Source organism: Ostrea edulis, chromosome 4 (genome assembly GCF_947568905.1).
Source record: "Ostrea edulis chromosome 4, xbOstEdul1.1, whole genome shotgun sequence".
Taxonomy (NCBI): Eukaryota; Metazoa; Mollusca; class Bivalvia; order Ostreida; family Ostreidae; genus Ostrea; species Ostrea edulis.
The window spans coordinates 49,177,148-49,197,926 of NC_079167.1; the positions used below are offsets into that span (position 1 = coordinate 49,177,148).

At 33.2% G+C, this 20,779-nt stretch overlaps 1 protein-coding gene across 4 annotated transcripts in view; it reads left to right on the forward strand.

The window, feature by feature from the left end:
• The window catches only part of LOC125669614 (netrin receptor UNC5C-like), an 85,209-nt gene that overhangs the window by 17,129 nt on the left and 47,301 nt on the right, over positions 1-20,779 (forward strand). Inside the window, exon 1 of one of the 4 annotated variants that reach the window (XM_048904269.2) lies at positions 6,920-7,002. The exons of the other annotated variants lie outside the window; for them this stretch is intronic. The gene's annotated coding sequence lies outside the window, so the exon portion shown is untranslated. Of the gene's footprint in view, positions 1-6,919; positions 7,003-20,779 lie in introns of those variants that run through there. 4 annotated transcript variants of the gene reach the window in all.

A 20,779-nucleotide genomic window follows, 5' to 3' on the forward strand; every position in this document is an offset into this window, starting at 1 on the left:
CAGGAATCAGGCTTCTTAGGAATGTCCCATTGATTTTACTCCAGGTGTGCAGCAAGAGAAAAAGCGATGTCCCAAAGTGTCTTGTTTAAGCATTTGTTCCCAGATCTTGGCTGTGTAAGATTACCTGGTAATGTCCAGCATAATAAATACTTACCAAAAATCACTTATACACCTGGGGGGCCAACAAAGAAAACTGTAATTCATCATCAAACTTTAAAATGTTTGTTTTTTGGTGCTCAAACCTTTTTCAGAGGGTTCCTTATATCATTTACTGGGGAGGCTTGTCTGGTCATTAATTCAAAAAATCTCTAGATATTAGACTTAGAGATCACTGATTGAAAAATGTTTTACAGTTTAATTACAGGAAAATATGTCAAATGACCTGCTAAGATATTGATCCAAAGATGGCAGTATAGGCCCTCCTGAACCGTAGTTTCCCATAAATCTTGATTGCAAGGACCCTTGTGAACTGATGTAGTGTAGCTATAGATTTTTCAATAAACAAATGTATGAAAGTAACTGCATAAAACAGCTTTCACTAATCTTTTCTTGTGTAAATTAGAGGACTTTATTAATGGCTTATTAAGCGTTTGCTCTGTGGTCTATTGAATTGATATTAACTTCAGAGATCAAATTGCCTGCAGACTGCTCTTTTGTGATACAGGACTAGCAAGTCACTTCTTCGTGTCACAGAAAAGATGGTCAATATTTCATATAAGCAGACACAGTTTTATTATGTAATGGAAAACTGAAGCATATGGACTACATATTTCCGTCTTTTTTTTAGACTGTACAGTTGACATAGATATGATGTTGTCCAGACATTGAATTTGAGGTCAGAAAATTATATAGAGATCGAAGGACAGAAAAGAAGTGGAAAGATGTGATATGCTTAGGTGTTATACATGTATAACAAAACTTGGAGGTGATCTGAAGATGATATATAGTACTGTGTTTAGCTCTCAGCTGTTACTAAAGTTGGGAGTTTTCAGTAATTGTTATGTTGATAGACGCCCATGGTTTGGTCCAGCTTCAGTTAGCTGTCTTTTTGTGATGGGCCAGATGTTTAGCTTGGAATGTTTTTACTTTTGCTAATACCACATCAAGCTGTTTGTGTTTTGTATTCATAGGCCTGAAATAAGAATTTTTATACCTAGTCTGTTATGTAGAAGCACAGAAGAAAACGTTTTTATGAAAGAATACTGACTGAAATTGCACAAAGTGTTTTATTTAGTGCTAAAACCAATTTTCTTTCTGTTTACATCTTATTTTTTTATGCCAGTATTGTGAGATTCAGATGTTCTATATTTGGCGAGCCATGAAATAGCCCCAATAGACCAAGTTATCTTTCCTTTCTATCTAAATGGAATTTTCTACAACCCATCAAAATCTCATGATTTGAACAATTTAAAAAAAGATCAGCTTGTCTTAACAAACTATAGCAGAAGAAAGTGTATATACAGCTCTCTTAGCTAGCCTTTATCAAGACCCTCATCTCCTCCTCTTTGACCCATGTCAGCCATGATTTATTAAAGTTGACATTATAGAGTCAATATCTTCATAAACATCTATATATTCTCTGCTTTCATCCATCAGAACTATCAAAAAAGACAGAAACTTGCTAGACCATAAGCCTTGAAGTTCATTTCCTATGTACCTGACTAACTGGAAGAAATCAATTATTAGATAATGAAATGTGTCCTGATTGAGTCAAGGAAAATATTTTCATGTATGATTTGTTGATTGCAAACATTTATGGAATAATTCATCATTTGGGAAAACAGTTGCAAATCAAGCTTAAAGTAAAAGTTGGGTATTAATTTTCATGTGAGGCAATTGTGAGTGGAGAATCTGTCTTCTGGAATATGAATGTGTATTAGGTCACAGTTGCTTGTTAATGAGACTTAAAGGACACATCGCATGTTTTTAAACTTTTTAATTTTTTCTGCAAAATTAATTCATTTCATGCCTAAAACTACTTTACATGTGTTTTAAAGGAAACAGTTTGCGTAGTTTTCGAGTTTGAAAGCGATGAAATTCAAATCTTGCGATATGCATATTTTCTTCGATATTTTACGCGCCATTATCTGTGACGTCATATGCGACCTCGAGCGAGAAGATTTGAAAACAGTTGTTGGCCATTTCATTAACAGATTAGATTTAATTGACAAACAAACAATTATCACATTAACGGCTTGTAAATAACACTGCATTAGGGTGTTTTGTGCCGTTTAAGGGTGTACTTGCTGTCAGTAGAGAGGCTTTGGACTGTGTTTTTTTCAATTTTTGAAGGAAGGTATGAGGGACAAGACGTGAATATTTTTTGTCGGCACAACGACTTTGCCATAAAAAACCCAGTAGAATTTGTCCCTGTACTTTTTTAAACAAGCACTTGGACAAAGACGTAGATAAACTGCGAGAAAATGGTTCTATCGAAGCTACCCACTGTTACATATAGGCCTACGGCTTATGCTTTCCGTTCTGCTCTCAAATTCAATACACACTCGCACCAACTGACCTTCACCTTGTAACACCATATAGGCAGAACTTCGCTAGCAGTGTCTACCAACTGGTAGTTTTAAAAAAGAAATTTGAAGATAAAAGATAATTGAACTTTCAATTATAAATAATAAAATATGATATTTCCCAACTTTGAATTGAATTATAATGCTTTCATTTTTTTTTTTAAGGAACACGCACGTGTTAACAACAACGTACAGCACGCCGTGCTCCCACTTCCTAAGTAACAACGTGTAGATAACAAAAAAATAATGATTAATAAAATTGCTTGAATAAAATAATCTAAAAGTATTGGGATTTTCACCATAAGTTTGATAATTTTTATTATTATTTTTTCTCTCGAAATGCACCCGTGACAGTAGGCCTAGTTGTCAATGATACATAATCGTATCATAATTTAGATCTAACTTCTCCAAAATAAATTTAATAATAATTGCACTGTTTATTTTCAAAAAGCAACAACGCTAATTACAGTTCTTTACAGAAATGACATTACCAAATTGTGTTTAGACAGTGATCCCATGTAAACATTATTTACTCGCAGATTTCATACTCGCTTTCCTCGCTACATTTGGGCCGCTATTTGTATGCACTGGTGGCTAAAAGATATAAGACTCGGGAAATTTGTTAACATCGAAATAAATGTTATCCATGGTATATTTATTAGGCCCCTAAAACCCGAGTTTTTAAAAATATCTAACACTACTTTTACAACAAGTTGATCGACGAAGGTCGCATATGACGTCACTGTACCACGTGACTACCTATCTAATTAACTAGGCTTTTTGAAATCGGGGCTTAGATTTAAGTCCGTATTGTGGCTAATTATCGCAATACTTCAGTGAACAAACTATTACAATTAATTTCTATAAGCATAAGGAAGACAAAATGCATATAATTTTGTATACTTTGAAAACACGATATGTGTCCTTTAAGGCTTGACAGTTGACAGAATGGCAGAGAAAGAAGATCAGGTGGTGTCTTTTAAAAGAGATCAAACAATTAAAGCAAGAAGACTCATTTATACATGATATGAATTGTTCAAGAAAACTAAATACTTAAAACTCAGTTGGCTTCAGAAAACACAAATGCATAAGCGGCCAAGGAATTTTAGTACTCTGAAAATTAGCAAGTAGAATTTCCACTTCAAATGAAATTGGATTAGTGATGCAGTTTTAAGAACAGCTTTGATTAAATTGGTTTGATAGAATTCAAGAGAGATCTCTCTATTGTTAGAAAACCAAAACTAAAAAAAAAAGAAGAGAGCATAGATTGTACCGAAGAGTCGTAAATGGAAACACTAGAAATTTGGCTTTTGGCACCACTTACTTCCTGGAATGTGTTGAAAACTTAAGTTGAAAGGTGTGTACATTAATGAATATTGTAACTTTCCAATTTGAAGATGTCTTATCATTTGCTCGCATGACTTGGAATTCTTCAGTAATTTTGCATTGATCTGGATATTGCTCAATATCAAAGAACAGGAGAATATGACACTTGAAGCATTCATCAGAATGGTTTCCCAATTTATGAACAGGGATCAGGTGGGAAGATGTGAAATATATGATGGTCATATCTTATAGAATCTACAGTTGGAAACATTGAAGAGGAGCAGTTAATGGGAAAATATTTGATTTCAGTGCATTCTTTCAAGGAGCCTTTTAAAAATTTATGTAGAAAAAAAAAATACATGTATTTGAAATTTGTGAAATCCCATAGTAGTCAGTATTTGCAAAGTTATACTTTCTTGTTTGTCAACAGACATAAAACTCCCATTTTCATTGATCACCATCAAACAGACTTTCTTCTAGGCCAGCTGTTTTTACTGGCCATGCAGGCCTAGAGTTTTGAAGTTGTTCATTGATTTTAAATCTTTTGATGGACCCAAAGAATAAAGAAGATTGAGGGAGAACACAGGAGAAAAACAAACAAACTTTATTCAATTTCTTAAGAAAATTGCTGTTTAATTTTCTGATTACACCACTGGTAATTGATTTATAGGGAAGGGTCAAGTAGGTATAAGGTCTATAAATATTGATTATATTTATGTTGTTAGAGATAATAAGTGGGTGTAACCTAAGTCTGTTATAGTCAAATAGGAGAGACTATGAACTGCAAGAGTATCTGAAATTCCCAATCAATATAGTTATATGACCAAACTTAACAAAACTTAAAATTTCTTTACACCCTTCAGAAATTGAACTTTGTAGATATTATATCGAAAGATTCTCGATATTGTCGTTTTTGCAAATCTGTAGACTAGAAGATTTTGTCTTTGTTTAGACTGTAATATATATACATATTTATATAATATATATTTATTAAGATATAAGACCCAAACATTTGCTGCAAGTTTACCAATTTTAACTTTATAAAAGAAGATGATCATTGTAAAGAGTTGTGTAACCCTGATAATATATTGTTCAAACTAGGAAACTAAGTGAATATCTACATGAATGCTTGAAATGATATGCTATGTCATATGTAGATAGAAGTAAAATACAAACTGTACAATTATCATTACATATGTATCTGTATCTCAATATTTTATTGCATCAATGCAGCACCATAGTGCAGGCCAGTATACTTGTAATTGTTATAATGAATAACTTTTGTAAAAAAAAAAAAAAAAAAAAGAAAAAAAGAAAGAGAGTTTTATGTGATTGTGTTCCAACATCAAACATCAAATATACTTTATAGTTTCGCTGGATTTCATTCTTGAAATACAATCAGTGTTCTTATAAGCAGAAGTTGGGACATTATCAGATAACTGTTAGTATTTGATGTATGACATCTTAAATTAATCACCAAATACAAATTTCATGATGGCTGATTCTGAGTATGAAGTTTCAAGGGTTATATTGCATTTTTTTCTCCTGAAATGGAGATTTGGTGCAAGGAACAGGCAGTTCATGCAGCAAGCTTATCAGAGAACAGCCATCATGAATCATGTTCCAGGTCCAATAAATTCACATATTATCTATTTTTACAAGACAAAACTATCGCCCTGTGACCAGACAATGACTATTGAAAAGAAATAAAATACAACAAGCACCCCATTTCTCATTGCTTTAAATGAACTGGGCCCTGGATGAAAACTTGATCAGATGTAACCTCAGAAGTAAGATGATGAAAGGGATAAAACAAAAATATTGCATATAATCAGACCAGAGTAGTAAATTTTCTGTGTCAGAAAACTGAAACATTACACCTGTTACATCAACTATTTTAATACATAAATTTTATTTTGGGATAAAAATTATTTCAGTTGTGCAACAAAAATTAATTTCTTTGAAATAAACTTTTCAGTGAATATAATTTTGGGGGAGGCCATCCATCTAAGGAATTGTAAATTCGAACAGCTGGAGAGGGATGTTGCAACTTTTACTTTTTATCAGGGAATAGAACAACAACTTTTGATATAAAGGAAATCTGTTTAGTTCATTTAGATGGGATTTCTGGACACTTCCTGTAGTCAGTGAAAAATGCTGAAATAATGCATTTGTCAAACGTTGATTTCCATTACTGTCTGGGGAAATGGAGATAAAATTTTGAAGAGGAAAACCCAGAGATTTCAAGTCCTCCAGGCATTCCATTGTGTGGTCAAAAGCAGGGTAGAATCTGGAAAGAATTCATGCATAGGACATCAGAGAATTGACAGTCTATTTTAGTGATAAGAGATCCATATATAATGTTTTATATTTATGGAAATCAATTGTATCACTGATCATTCATGAACAGCAACAGGTGGTTGCTATCATGAAGTGTAATATAAAAGAGTTTCACATGTATCACTCAGAAACCTCTATGCTATGAATTCATTATTGGCAGTTGAGAATCACTACTATAGGCAACCCATTATTGACTTATTACTTGTTTTTGAATTTCTTGAACAATGAGGCGGAGATGGGGGATGATATTATTCCTGAGAGTATGGACCATTGGTAATCATATACCAGATAATGAGGTGTTAATTTCATTTACTTTTCCCTTCTTGTACAAATTTAATGAAAGAAAAATCAATCGTGACTCACGAAACAGAGCAGCTCCATTACTTGTTGTATCGGAGATGTTTAAAAAATTATGAAGCAAAAATAATAATGCTTCAATTTTCATTGATACTCTGACTGATATAATTGAGATCAGAAATTGTCTGATAGAATTTATTGTTTGTTCTCTAATATATTTTCCAACAATTTTCACTGTTGTTTCATGATATTTCAGATGTACTACCTGTTGTTCCTTTGAAGCATTGTACACGCATTTGAACAATTGATAAATAGTTTGTTTGAATTTGTAGTCAGGAAGCAAAAGCAGATTGGATGGGAAAATGATATGCTTAAATTATTATTCAGAGTACCTTTAAAGTATTTTTGCACACTTTTTTAAAAATTCACAGCACAAAGAAACCATTGATAGTTTTCCTACACCTGTGGTCATTTTGAAATGGATTATTACCTCAGTTAACAGCAGTGAAGAAAGGTAATTTGTATTTGATAATGTATATTGAAAATGCATAGTTCACACTCAAATAAAACCTGATATTGTGAACATATAGCATTTGTGGCCTTGAAAACTTCCCATAATACATATTTGAAGCACATTAATTATATTCAAGAAAAAAAATCATTAAGATAATTTATATCATTTTTGTTTTGTCAGTTTCAAATTATTGCATTTTTATCTTCAATTATTCTGATTTATGACTTATAGAGGTATTATTCCAGAATATAGCTTTAAAAGTCAAGTAGGAGAATCTTTAAAGTTTTCAAATTGCATATTATGCCAGTGCACATTTCTGTTAGTGTAAGGTAAAAAAAAATCCTTGCATTAATAGGAAAGTGAAAAATTAAAATATTTAGACGGGTATTTTCTCTGTTAAACATATGTCTGTGCAGAAGAATTTTTCATAATCTGATTAAACCAAAATTGGAAAAAAGAATGGTACGGAAAATCCCTTATTTGTCTGGTGATTTTGTGTAGATCATATCAGTTAGAATTTCATTGTTCATATGGGTAGATTAGACATTTTCTGGCCCATGCAGTCTCCAATGGACTTTTGTATGAAAATATTTATGTTTGATAAATGTTGGATAGTATTCAAGCTATTATAATACATCCAGTCAAAATAATGGGTCTGTTTTTGAAAATGTCTCCTCAGTTATCTTGAATGTGATTGTAAGTAATCTCATGTAGTTTTCTTTTCATTTTCTCCAAGTTTTCTGAGAACATAATAACAACACCCCTACTTTAACAAATTGAGACACTTTTTAGCCATCTCAAAATAAATCAGCCCGATACATTGTATTATTTGTCATTTCAATTTAAGTTTTCTTCTGCAAAAGAAAAACATATTACTTATAAGAATTAGGTTGAAGATCGCTGTCTCTGCTTTTGTATTGTCAGATATTGTATATGGTGAAAAACCTCAAAATTTGTTGAAATACTGTATTTGTAATGTTTAGGTTTAAAATATTGAAATTTTATCATTGCAAATTTTAAGGTGAAAATTGTATACATGTGATTAAAACCTTTGGTCCCATTGTGTTTCTGTCTGCAATTTGTCCTGTGACTTACATGTTCAAGGGCCATCATTGTATAAGAATTGAAGGTGAGAATTAAAGAATAGGACTGTCTAATTCTACTTGTCATTATTTCCCCATTTTCACAGCAGGAATTGCTCCCCTTGTGGTCCCAGAAGTTGTGTCACCTTAATCTACTGCCTTTCACATCTTATCGGTCCTTGTCATCGACTGATTGTGATGTTGATAAAGATATTTGTCTTTGTCAATTTGGAGTTTTCAGGTAGTTTTTGAGAGCTAATTGATAGCTGAGCAGGAGGGAAAGCCCTTTTGAGATTGTTAAGATAGAGGATAAAAGTTATAACTCTTTTGACTATAGTTTAGTTATATCATATTCTTATGATTTGAGGGAATTTACCAAGGAGAGCAAATTAGCCTTCTCTGAGTTTTCTTTGCTAATTTGACAGTTGACTGAAACTACAATCATGCATGCATAAACAAATGACCTCACCTGGTAGTCCCTGTTTAGGGTGCAATGCAGTGCGATGGATTAATAAGTAAATCTGCTCATCTCTAAACATGATTGGCAGGCTGGCTAACAGATGGTAAATTGTGCTCACCTTTGATGAAACCAACAGACACCTTTCAATAAACAGGCAGGGGCTGTTTTATCTTCACTGATTTATGCACTCAACAAAAAGGATTGAAAAGCCTGTGATGAATTGTTGTATGTATGCCCTACACATCTGAGCTATTCTGATTCACATCTCCACTAACCGAAATGCTGCAATGGCAAATAACAATACCTGTGAAAAAAATATACCAGGCACCCAATAAATTGATCTTCATCTGGCAGAATTTCCAGTTTTCTTGCTTTACAAAAAAAAATATGTATGTTTGGAAATGGAGATGAAAAGAGTTTCATAGAGGGGAGTAAAATTGTCTCAATGAAGTGACAGTAATTATGATAAACTAGGCTTTTACCATTCAAGATGACAAATATGGGGTTTCAACTCTAAGAGGATAGCATTTACTAGAAAACTAGATCCTAATTGTACCTGCCATACTTAGAAAAGGGAAAGCAGCATTGAGTTTTTCTTTCTTGCACCTTGACAAGGTCATGAATCTCTCTAACAACAGGTGTATGCACCAAAATAAGTTTCAAATTCCTGCTGATAGATCTCTGAGTACTCCACCCCCTCTTTAAAGTTGGTTAATGGATCTCTCTCCTAGTGACACACAGTTATCATTACTGCATTAATGTGAGGCAGTTTGTTTTTACTCAGATTGGAGCTTGTTGAATTGTGTGACTTTCAAGAAGAACATTGGGCTCAATTTTTATTTCCTCAGACATGAACTTTGTTGACTTTGTCTGTGAGTCGGTTACTTGAATGTGTTAAAGAATTTTTTTGTTCAATAAAAAGTGAAGACTCATTGACAGATCCTTCTCAAGTAGACTTAACCTGAATTTTCTCTGTCTTGAGGAGGGATCAATCGCCTATTACTGATATGGTATCTTCATGGCATTGAAAACCACGGAGATAATCCATGATTGCTCTTTAATCAGTGTATCACCCAGATGCATTTTATTTCTAATTATTCTATTTTCTTTCATTTGATCCCCTTTTCATTGAAAACAAAACGGACACCCCCAAAGGTTTGATCCTAGTTTATGCAAGTGGGTACTTAAAAAATCTCAAAGTTTTCCAACCTTCTTAGTCATGGCTGTTGTTCTTGGTGCACAAGAAATTTAAAGTGCAATTTGGAAACCTCATGTCGAACTGTAATAAATGGGTGTATTGGAAAATTGCAACCAAAGAAAGGTTTTCCCCCCAAATTTTATTTTGTTGGGTAGATTTGTTAACTAATTTGTTAAATATATGGTGCATAAAACCATTAGATTAAATGATAGTTGACATGCCTTTAAATGTAGTGTATTTCAGGAATATGTTGTCAGGTGCACAATACCTATTCATTTCTCAGATTGCTTGGATATCTGATTTTCCATATCTGGTTTAAATATTTTATTGTCGGTGATCAGATTTCATATTCTGATAAAGTTTGCAGATGATTGAGAATTAAGTGGCATATCACTTAAGAGGTAATTATTAATTAGTAAATAGAAATAAGAATTAGATTTTATCCAACTGCAGGTGTGGAGTTCATGGAAGTACACCTACAAAACTATGTATAGAGAAAGAAAACTCGAGAAACACTTGTTGGAAAACTAAATATTATTGAATTGGAAATCTAAATTTGAATTGGAGAGAAAACTTTTGAGATATATGACTCCACTCTTAGAGGGATCTTATGAATTTTGTGAATGAAGTTCCCTTGCATGTAGTGCATGCTAGTTGTTATTCCTGAGATTCAGATAAGGTCTGTTTTATCTGGAAGTAAATTCCTATATATTTTGAAGGCATGTTTTCATATTGAAGTTTTCAAATCTAACAGAATGTTAACTGATGTGTTGGTGGCTGGCGCCAAGTTGTCATTGGGAAAGACTCGTCTTTGATTTGGTACACAAGGAAAGAAATTCCAAAAAAAACCTAGATCATTGATCTACCTTCAAGAGTTTTCTGCTTGTCAGAAGAAAATCTAAATTGGAATTTAACAAGAAGCTCTTGTGAGAAGGAGGAGGAAATGGCTGTTTTTTGAGGGAAGAACAGCATCCCCCTCCAATGTAGGTACAAAGAAGAGTTCAGCAGTTGTGTAGTGCTTACCAAAGGCACCATGTTACTTTTCTTTTGAAAATCTCTTACATGATGGAAACCCTTTTGCCCCCCTTTTTTTGAAGTGGTCTTTTGTGATGCATGGAAATGGTATGTATAGATAGTTTCTGTGGAATTGAATTTGTTTTTATGGCTATCGAGAAGTTTACAGCACTTGGAAATTGTTTGTGTCCAGCCCTTGCACAGGTGGCTTGTGTTTGGGACATTAAAATTTTTGTTGATATGGGTTATCAGGTGTCTTGATAGTTCTGTCATGAGCTAATCTATTAAAGAGTTTTAATCACTCAGATTAAAGTCTCCCATAACCAAGATGAGTTAACAAAGCCTACAGGTGACATCTCCATGGAAACAGAAATATGGAACCTATATAAGAAGCATGTGCAAAAATTAATTATTGGCCAAATTAGTGTATGACAAGGAGGACATTATTTATCAAAAATGATTGAAAAAAGGGAATCCATCAGAGGGACATGCCATTGATTATCTGTTGGACTTGTGAAGGATGTCATTTTGTAGAGGCTGATGTAGATGGCCTTTTATTGTTACATTAGACAGGCATATTCTGATGATCCAAAGAATGAGATTATTGAGGCTGTCAAGCACACTGAAGCCTTACACAATCATCTTATTCTGACAGAGAGATACCCTTGCCACAATGATCACAATTATGCTACACTCAATATTATATGTTTAATAGGGTGTTGTCATTGTCTCCAACAGTTTTGCTTGCAAAGGTGTGAATATATTACTAAAAATAATGATAGAATTTGATGGGTGAAAAAATGTCTCTGGCTGCATGCAAGAAGTATCTATGCCTAATCTACTGTCTCTAGTTTCTATCACATCATCAAAAGCTATCAGATAGATCATCCATGATGCCACACACATGAAACTGTATCGTTGATGAATTGATTATAAACTGAGCTCAAATTTTAATAAGATATCTTGTGTTTAGCATAACAGGTGTTATTTCATCCAGTATGTTATTAAATTCAATTCTGTTCATTACATTACTATGACCTGTGTAGTGATCACTCAAACACTTAATTATCATTGATATGTTATTAATAAGAATTTTTGTCTTATTCAACTGATTGTTTTAATTTCTTTCAAAGAAAACTGCACCTAGATAAAGATATTGGTGGAAAAAACATCAAATCCTATTAGGTGCATGACTTCCTCAAGGGGACAGATCAAAGAGGAGGAGAGTTACTCCTCCTGATTATTACATCATGTGCTCACAAGTCCTACATAATTACATCACAAGGGAGGAATGGGATCAAATCTGGGAGGGCCTCAGCCCTTTGAAGATCCATTTTTCTCTTGGTATAGGTGTCTGCTCTTGCTCAATTCATGTGTCAACCTTTTCTGCTTATTAACCCTTTTCCTAATCACATTTCCCCCATTTCCATTGTTGTACCCATTATTATTGATAATTTCAAACACCACCCTGTTCAGAATTCCTGGCATAGATTCTTTAGCCCTGTCTGTTATAATAAAGGTCTGTGCTGCATTTACATTTGGAATACCAGAATCCAATACAAATAGCCATGCAATAAAGTAGAAAGACATTTATTCAATTACTTCTGTACATTTTGCTATGATAGCCTTTGTTCTAAATCGAAGGGAAGGAAGGGATGTTGCTAATTTTGAATGAATTCCTCAGCTATATCTTCAACATGACCAATCATTATGAACAGACCATCACAGTTGATTGATACCATTTAGAATAGCTTGCTTCCAGAACTAGTATACACTCTGGCCAAATGTAATACATCTGCAGGCATGTTCCAGAGGTCAGTGAAACACAGGTTTTCATATTGATACGATATGTATTTGGATTTACAATGATAAAGCTTTTGCTAGCCAGTCTGATAGTTGTGATTGAATCTCTTACATTACAAAAGAAAACCAGGAGGGGGAAATTAAGTACATTTACCCCAGAGTATGAACCTGGAGACCATCTTTCCCCAAGCTGTCTAGGGGTCATTATGCCTAAATTAGCACCTCCTGGGCAGCATACATCAGTTGATAAGCCAAATGGACTCTAAGTGTAAACAGTGACAGATTCGTAAACAATATGTTTCAATGTTAATTACCTACAGTGTTATGGTCAGGACGCAAGTCAAAGGTCATGTTGATGGAAACCAATATGATCAATTTGCTTCTTTTGGCTTACTGTGAGGTCAAGGTCATATATTTGACCTGTACATCTGAATAATGGTCATGTGTGTTGTGGGTATGATCATATCCCATCTAAATGGTTTGGCAAAGTGACTCTCAAGAAAAGTATATCAATTTCTGGAGAGGTCTGATAACCTCTGCACATTAGCATGTGTTTGTTATACTGGAGATAAGAGAACACAAAAAAGCCAGAGAATTTACAGAAGTTAGAGCCATGGTATGTTTGTCCAGACCCGACTAGACAGGATAAACACTGGAGAGCATGGGTCATTCTGGCAGACAAGAAGAAAAATTACACTGGCATGAAATGTAATATAGGTTTGATTAAACTTCCCCATTAATGGCTAATTTAGATATGACAGGTATGCAGTATAGGCAATGGGCACCAGATGGAGTGAAGCTTTTAGGTCTCTACTTTTTATGTACATTATCACAATGTACCTTTTGATTTTTTATTGAATGAAAGTTGGACAGGAAAAGTAACTTATTTTTACTGAGAATTTAGATGATTATATTATCATGTATATTGCATAAAAAGTTGCAAGTTATCTGAATGGTCAGTGAATCACTAGCTATACAGTGGCCTCCATTTACAAGAAAATCAGATATAACAAAACGCCACATTTAATGAAATAAATTTTAGGTTCCAGCTAATTTTCCTCTTCCATTGATTAAAATTACAGTTATGATGAAATCAATTACAAAGAAATTCCAGTTTCAATGATTTAGTAAAATCTGAGTCCTGCTTGTAAAATGAAATCGGTAATCACCATGGTTGATTATGTCCACATGCCAGTAAGCTCCAGGTAAAACCATATAGACTTTTCAGCTGCACCAATTAAATTTAGCAGAGGTGTTTAATTACACTCCAGTTGATTTTACATTCTGAGATATGGCATTGTGAAAGCAAAGGTCATCATCCTTAGCACAAAAGTATCAACAATGTTGATCAATGGAATAGATAATTAAATACTCACTCAGTTATGCTAAGCCATCTTGTTGTTTTTGACAACTACCTTGCTTATGAAGATCCCTAGAGAGTTTGAAATTTCTTTCCTCAAATTTAACTTTGACAGTCAGCAGTGCAATTAAGAATTATGATACTTTGGTATATGAAGTGTTTAGTACTGGTAATTAATAACGGGCTAGAAAATAGAGAGAACAACAACAATAAAAAACAATTTTACTAGGTTTCTTGATGCTATTATGCGTTGACACAAATTTAATTGTATTTATCCCAATGACTTGAAATTGTTTTAGATGGAGCATGCTGCACATGCACCAAATGATTCACCTAATTTTTGACAGCATTGGCTGCATGAGGTCATTTAAAAGACTATTACTCAAATAGAATCAGTTGAAATTGAACATCAGGATTCATTATATACAGGTATGAATACTGATTGACGAGTCATCAACACAATTCATTGGGAATTAAAATTGTATCAATTGATGACAAATACGTTGCGCATTTTGATTGCAACATGAACAACTAACCTGCCTGATTTTTGTTTCTGCCACAATAAATGTCGTGTGCATACACAGACAGTTTAAAGCATTGATAACATCATGTTTCAATAGCCAGAGGAATTCTAATCATCAGACATATTAAAAAAAGTAAATAAGGTGTCAATTGTACATTCAGTCAATTGATCTGGATTTTTCGTTTACTGGTTGAATGCAATTATGTTAGTAAAAATTCTTAAATAAAAGATAATTGTTCTTGCATATTTCAAATTTGTTTTATAATGATCTCATTTTCAATAGCTAAAATATCACTACTGATAATAAGACATAATAAATCTTTCTATATTCTTTTACTTAGTATGAGTTGATTTAATATTAATTAAAATTGTGTCAATTATATTTTCTGTGTCAAGCTATACATGTGGAATCAGCTGATCTTCCGATCCTTGGTAATCATGATTACAACGAATGATTGATAAAATAAATTACTGTTACTGTAAAACATGGTTACAGTAAACATGCTTATAATGAATTCATGATTACAGCGAAGTGATTTTAATTCGATCCCTGTAGTTTTGAAAAATATTATGAATGTTTTGGATAAAACGAATTCTGTTTATAAGGAATCAAAATTATTTTTGCCCAACACTCCACTATAAATGTGTTTTACTGTAGGTCCAGTTTTTAATTTGTGACCAATACTTTTTATAACGTAACAATAAATGATTAGAGTGATACATATATAGGTGTTGTAACATTAAGACACCCTGCAGATGGTACACTCAGTTCATTAGCAGAATAAAGTCAATGCAGCTCCGTATTTATCGTCTAGGATACTTTTAAAAGGGATATGGTAACTCAAGTGGTTGCACAGGTTAATAGTCTGAAACAGAATAGGAGAAGGAAGTTAGTCATATGATAGAAAAGGGAGATAATTTTATTAAAAGAAAATTTGAAAATGATATTTATAATATTTTCTTTTATATGCCACAGATTTATCAAGAAATGAGTGATTCTTCTGGTGATTCCATTGCTGGAATACTTTTTTCCCCAGAGATTTTATTTCTTAAACATCAGGAATGCTGAAACTTTGATAATACTAGGCAGTTGTCAGAGCAAGTGAGAAGAAGGAGAATAATCAGTTTACAAGAATGAGAGATAATCTGATCATTTTATATTTTTTGTACATGGAAATGAGCATTTCCAGCGAACCATAGTGTTTATTAAATTCTGTTAAAGATGTTAATCAATGCTTTATCTCCTAATTAAATCATTATCTCCTTTTATTTATGTTCAAACCCATGATAATTAATGAGTTTTTGTTAGGAGATAGCCATTTAGGACCTCCCTCAGTATTGAGGGTCTGTCAGAGTTCACATTCTGGTAACGTACTCCCAGTTGTGTAATCCAGGTGTGCTAGTCAGATAGTAGCCAGATAAAACTATTGTATTCTTGGGTATTTTACAGATATTTATGACCCACATTTTACATGACACTAATCATATCTACACTTCATCATGATGGATATGTATCATATTATCAGGTGCTCAAGAAACTTTGGAATTTCAGAGGTTGATTTTTTGCAAAATTGCAATTAGACAGACCTTATTACTGTGTGTCACGTCAGTCATGGTGTTCTAGAAAGTATGGAGAAATCATATTGCTGTGACATTCAGGTCTTTGTAAGCAAGTTACAGTTGTCCTATAGTATGATGATGGCCTTACATAATTGCCTGACAAAATTGTGTGGGATTGTACAACAGAACTGTGTTCTGTCATAATGGATTGGTATCCTGTGAAAATAGCTGTAATAAGGAAATATGTAATGGTCTGGAAAACCATAATGTTTGCAGTAAACGACTACATAATTTTTTTTTGAATCGTTGATCAAAATTGAAACTGTATTTTAGATTCTGGTTTTGGTGTAAATTGTTTGTGTAATCAAGAATTTCCATTAGTGAACAATTCCCAACTTGCATATAATGTTTTAATTGGTAATAGAATCAAGTAGATATGTGGTTCTTGATTTACATTTTACATCCATTCTAGGAAAACTTTACATTAAAACTGAATTGAATGGGAGTGTTTGTAATTATTTTCCATTAGATGTGCTCTGATCAGAATCCTAACTTACTTATTCAACTATCAACTAGTAATCCCATAAGATCACTGTAAACACAATTTAGTACATTCCAGGATATGCCTAAGCATTTTTTAATTGAGAAAATATAACATTGATGTAATGTTTTCCCTTTTTATCCTGAGTTATCCAGGAAAATGACTAAACACATAAGGGATATATTGCAGTCAGTTTAATTGCTAAACAGTTTGGCCTATAAAAGTTTACTGCCCCCCTAGACTGCTCTGATATGTTTGCTTTACTCAGTTTAAAAACGTCTTTGGTGGTTCTCTCTGCATACATACAATACATCAGTATATTGTTGGGTCTCACAGATTTTTGCAGGTGTTTGACCACAAGTAGAACTTGTAAAATTATACTTAATAATGGAAAGAATAAAGTGCAAATATCTTCAGAATCTAGATAGTGTTTACATACAAAGGTTGTCAACTTCTGTTGTTTAAAATCTACATTATCCATTTAGTATCCAGTTTTTAAACATTCTGTTTATGTATAGTCAGAAACCTATGTATCTCGAGTATAGTGTATGGGAAGTGGAAGTTAAAGGGAAAATAAACTAACAAAACTATGCATTGGAAAAGACACAATAAAAATCATTTGAAAATGGCAATCAAATATTTAAAAAATCTCATTCAATGCCTGTGCTGCCTGTGAATAGGAAGGTATGACATTTGGACTAGTGTGACTTGCTGACTTCTGTATATAGGGTAGTGTTTCCTGCAATGGCCAAACTTAACCTGCAGAAACAAAGAAACTTGTCAACGTCTCATCAGGGAAAGAAAAGAACAAGTTACTAAAGGAACTCTGAGCTGGAAAAGGCCAACATTCTCACAAACAGAAAACCAGAAACCGTCAATGGGGACTCATAATACGATAACCATCATTTTTGTTTCGTACAGTATTAAAGGGTCATTTTGTTCAAATTCTGACTTGTCATTGTATTCCTTGTTTCACAAGATTATAAAATCTAGATCTGAAATCCCCACATCAAGCCTGGCCTCAATTTGTGTTAGGTCCACTGTGCATGTTCATCTGCTTGTCAATGTGTGGTGTTCTTGTATTTCCTTACTATTCAAAGAATGCTTGCCACACTGCAGATAAACTGATAGAGATCTTTAAACATAAAAATGTAAATTCATGTGGAAAATATTACAGAAATTAGATATTATAATAACCAAATAAGGCCAACACAATTCATTATAGTTTTTGCAGAAATGTAACCATGCATGTGATTTGATTGGAATAGCTTTATGATAGAGGATGTTACAGAGTAATAGCAGGTGCTGTTCTGTGTTTAACATAGGATCAGAATTTTTTTTAATTGTCAAACATCTCAATGCACACCCATTCACCAAGTATCATCAAATTAATTAGCATCATGCAAACTCCCTTATTCTGGAGTGCATCACAATGAGATAAGAAATCTTGGAAATTTGGGGAATATCACTGAGTTGTTTAGCTCTATCAGCAAAAATTAAGTGCACAAATAATACTGATTGCAAATGCATCAAAGTAACCCGTGAATCAATCATGATGACATATTGATAAATATTGAATATTTGTCGTGTATCACATTTCATTGAAATTATTATAACTCTGTTCACTTTTCTTAACAAAAATCAGTCTGAAGAGGCTTGTTAATATAGAGCAATTATTGACATTACAGCTTTAAGCTCACATTCTACAAAAAAAGAACCATCACACAAATAGAATCATTCGGGAACTGTGTATTTAATTCATCGATTTTGATGATACTTAATAAGGAGGTAATTCTTGTCAAGTAGTCATTGCATTGTGTGGTCGATTTACAAAATGACTGTTACTGATATCAATGGGAGAAAATGAATCGAGGGCCTAAAAAAACTAAGACAATGTCACCTGGCAAGGTTATTTCATAAACCGTACTCTAATAAAATTAGGATCGATATATTTTATTAGAAATGCAGTTGATGATAGCTAGATTTAAAGCAGACTATTTAAAAAAGAAATATATCACAGGCTATAAAGATAAACACCATTGTACTTCATATAGAAAACAAACTTTAGATTTCTCTTGATCAATGAATATTATAAATCTATACTTGATTGGTGACAGTGCTGGGGAAATTGCAGGGGCTGGTACCCCTGGATAAATTATGCAACTGAGATATATCTTCAGAGTGACAGTGCTCTTCTCAACAGAGGGTCAAGTTGGTGGTGAGAGACACAATAAATAGTTTTAAATGGATTTCTTGCTTGTCATACAATTATGAGTGGACAGGTCCTAATAAATAATCTAATTTACCTACTAGTGTAGGTATGTATGACCAGACAGGGGACATCACATGCTACTTTTAAAATAAATAGCTTCACCTTTCCACATCTGGGCAGTAAAATCATTGGTTCTGCTAGAGTATGAGGTTATAACTGGGGCATTTTAATTGTATATCTTGATAATATCAGAATTTATGCTACTCTTTATGGGATATGAACATTAAAATGGGTGAAGTTTAAACTGGAATGAAACATAATTAAGGAACAGGTGGTTGAATGGCATCAGGGACATCTATTATATGTGGGGAAAACTGATATGGATAGAATGGAACTCTTGCATGTCTGGAGGTAGTTTCTTCTTGTCCCAAAATAATGTTAGTAAATGAGAGAAAGATCTGGTTTTGTGAGCTCTAAGAGCTGTAAAGACTCCAAACTGACCTTCAATTTTCTCACAGAATCATGATCAAAGGGTAAATTTAAAGGAGGATCTACATTGAAATGGTGGTCTGTTGTGTAAACTATATTAATTGACATAAATTCACTCTTGATATAGAGCATGTGCTATGATTTTTAAAATCTTGCAATTTGTGATGTTTAAAAACAAATTTACACATGTATACAATTTTATCAAATAAGTTTTAGCAGACAAGCTGAAGAATAAACAGATTCCTATTCTATCACAATAATAATATTTTCTTTGTAAACATTGGTGTCCGCTTCTTAGTTTAGTTCACATGCAGTTACCTGCCTTGCCAGCAAATCCTGTTTTGGTTGGAATATGTCTCTTTTGCACTCAGTCTGTCTTCATACATGTATTTTGTTATCAAATTAATGCAAGAAGAATATTGATACTCAGAGAAATAATACAGTAAAATTGGATAGCATATCATGGTAACCCCTAATGCCTAGCCATTAGGTTGCTCTTCTATAAAATCTTTGGGGACTGGACAATCTAATCAAAGCTGTGAAAATTAATGGCCAAAAGTGGTTATAATGTAGAGATAAATTTATATGGAATCATTACCCATTTATTGACCAGGAGAAGTGTGTAAAATTTCCTGAATGTCCAAAAACACTTGATTGATTAAGGCTTGCCAGACCTTTTCCTTCTCAGCATATTGTTGGCTTTTTAATTTTCATGATAGATGGGCTTCATACATGGGGTATTGGCAGAACCATTCATCAAGAGTGTGAACTTGACTATGGTTTTTGCTAAGGTCACTAAATTTTCACGATTTGTCAGAGGAACCATATATTCATTGATATTCTAACTTGTATTTATCATCTATATGAAATTCTGGGGTCAAATTGGGGTGTCCACTCTCCAGAACTTATAACACCATTGGCTAGATTACAGGAAACAAGGGGTCAATAAGCTTCTGCTTACTGGCCTAGATATATTGGATTCTGGGCATTTCCCTATCTTTTATTCTATTGTTTTTGGTGTGTTTTGAGATGAGAGAGCACATGCTTTGATTAAATGAAAGATAATATACAGTTGTGGGGCATGTAAACAGCAGAGACAAAATCTTCACCACTTACCTTTTTTGATGGTTCAGACGATTTGGGGAATCAAAGAGAAATAGATGCATTTTCAAACAAAAAAAATATCATACAAGTAATGAAGCGCATGCTCAAAAGCTTGAAAATGATACTTAAAATAGGTCTGAAGACAATAATGAGGGAAATTAAACCTACACTAAAAGCAAATGATTCATATCGTAAAATATTAAAGACATTTTGCAGATGATATTGTCTGGAAGCTGACCTTTAGTGAGTTTCTTTGTTTTCTAGGTATTGACCATGTAACAATGAATTTTCAATCTCGGTGAATGAAAAGCCATGGAATCAATTTATCATGTCTCAAACCACTAAAATTTTATCCCACAAAAATATTTAAGTAATTAGATGAAGATTAGATTAATAGATAAAAAAGTTGCGAGTGTTGGAGGTAGATTTTT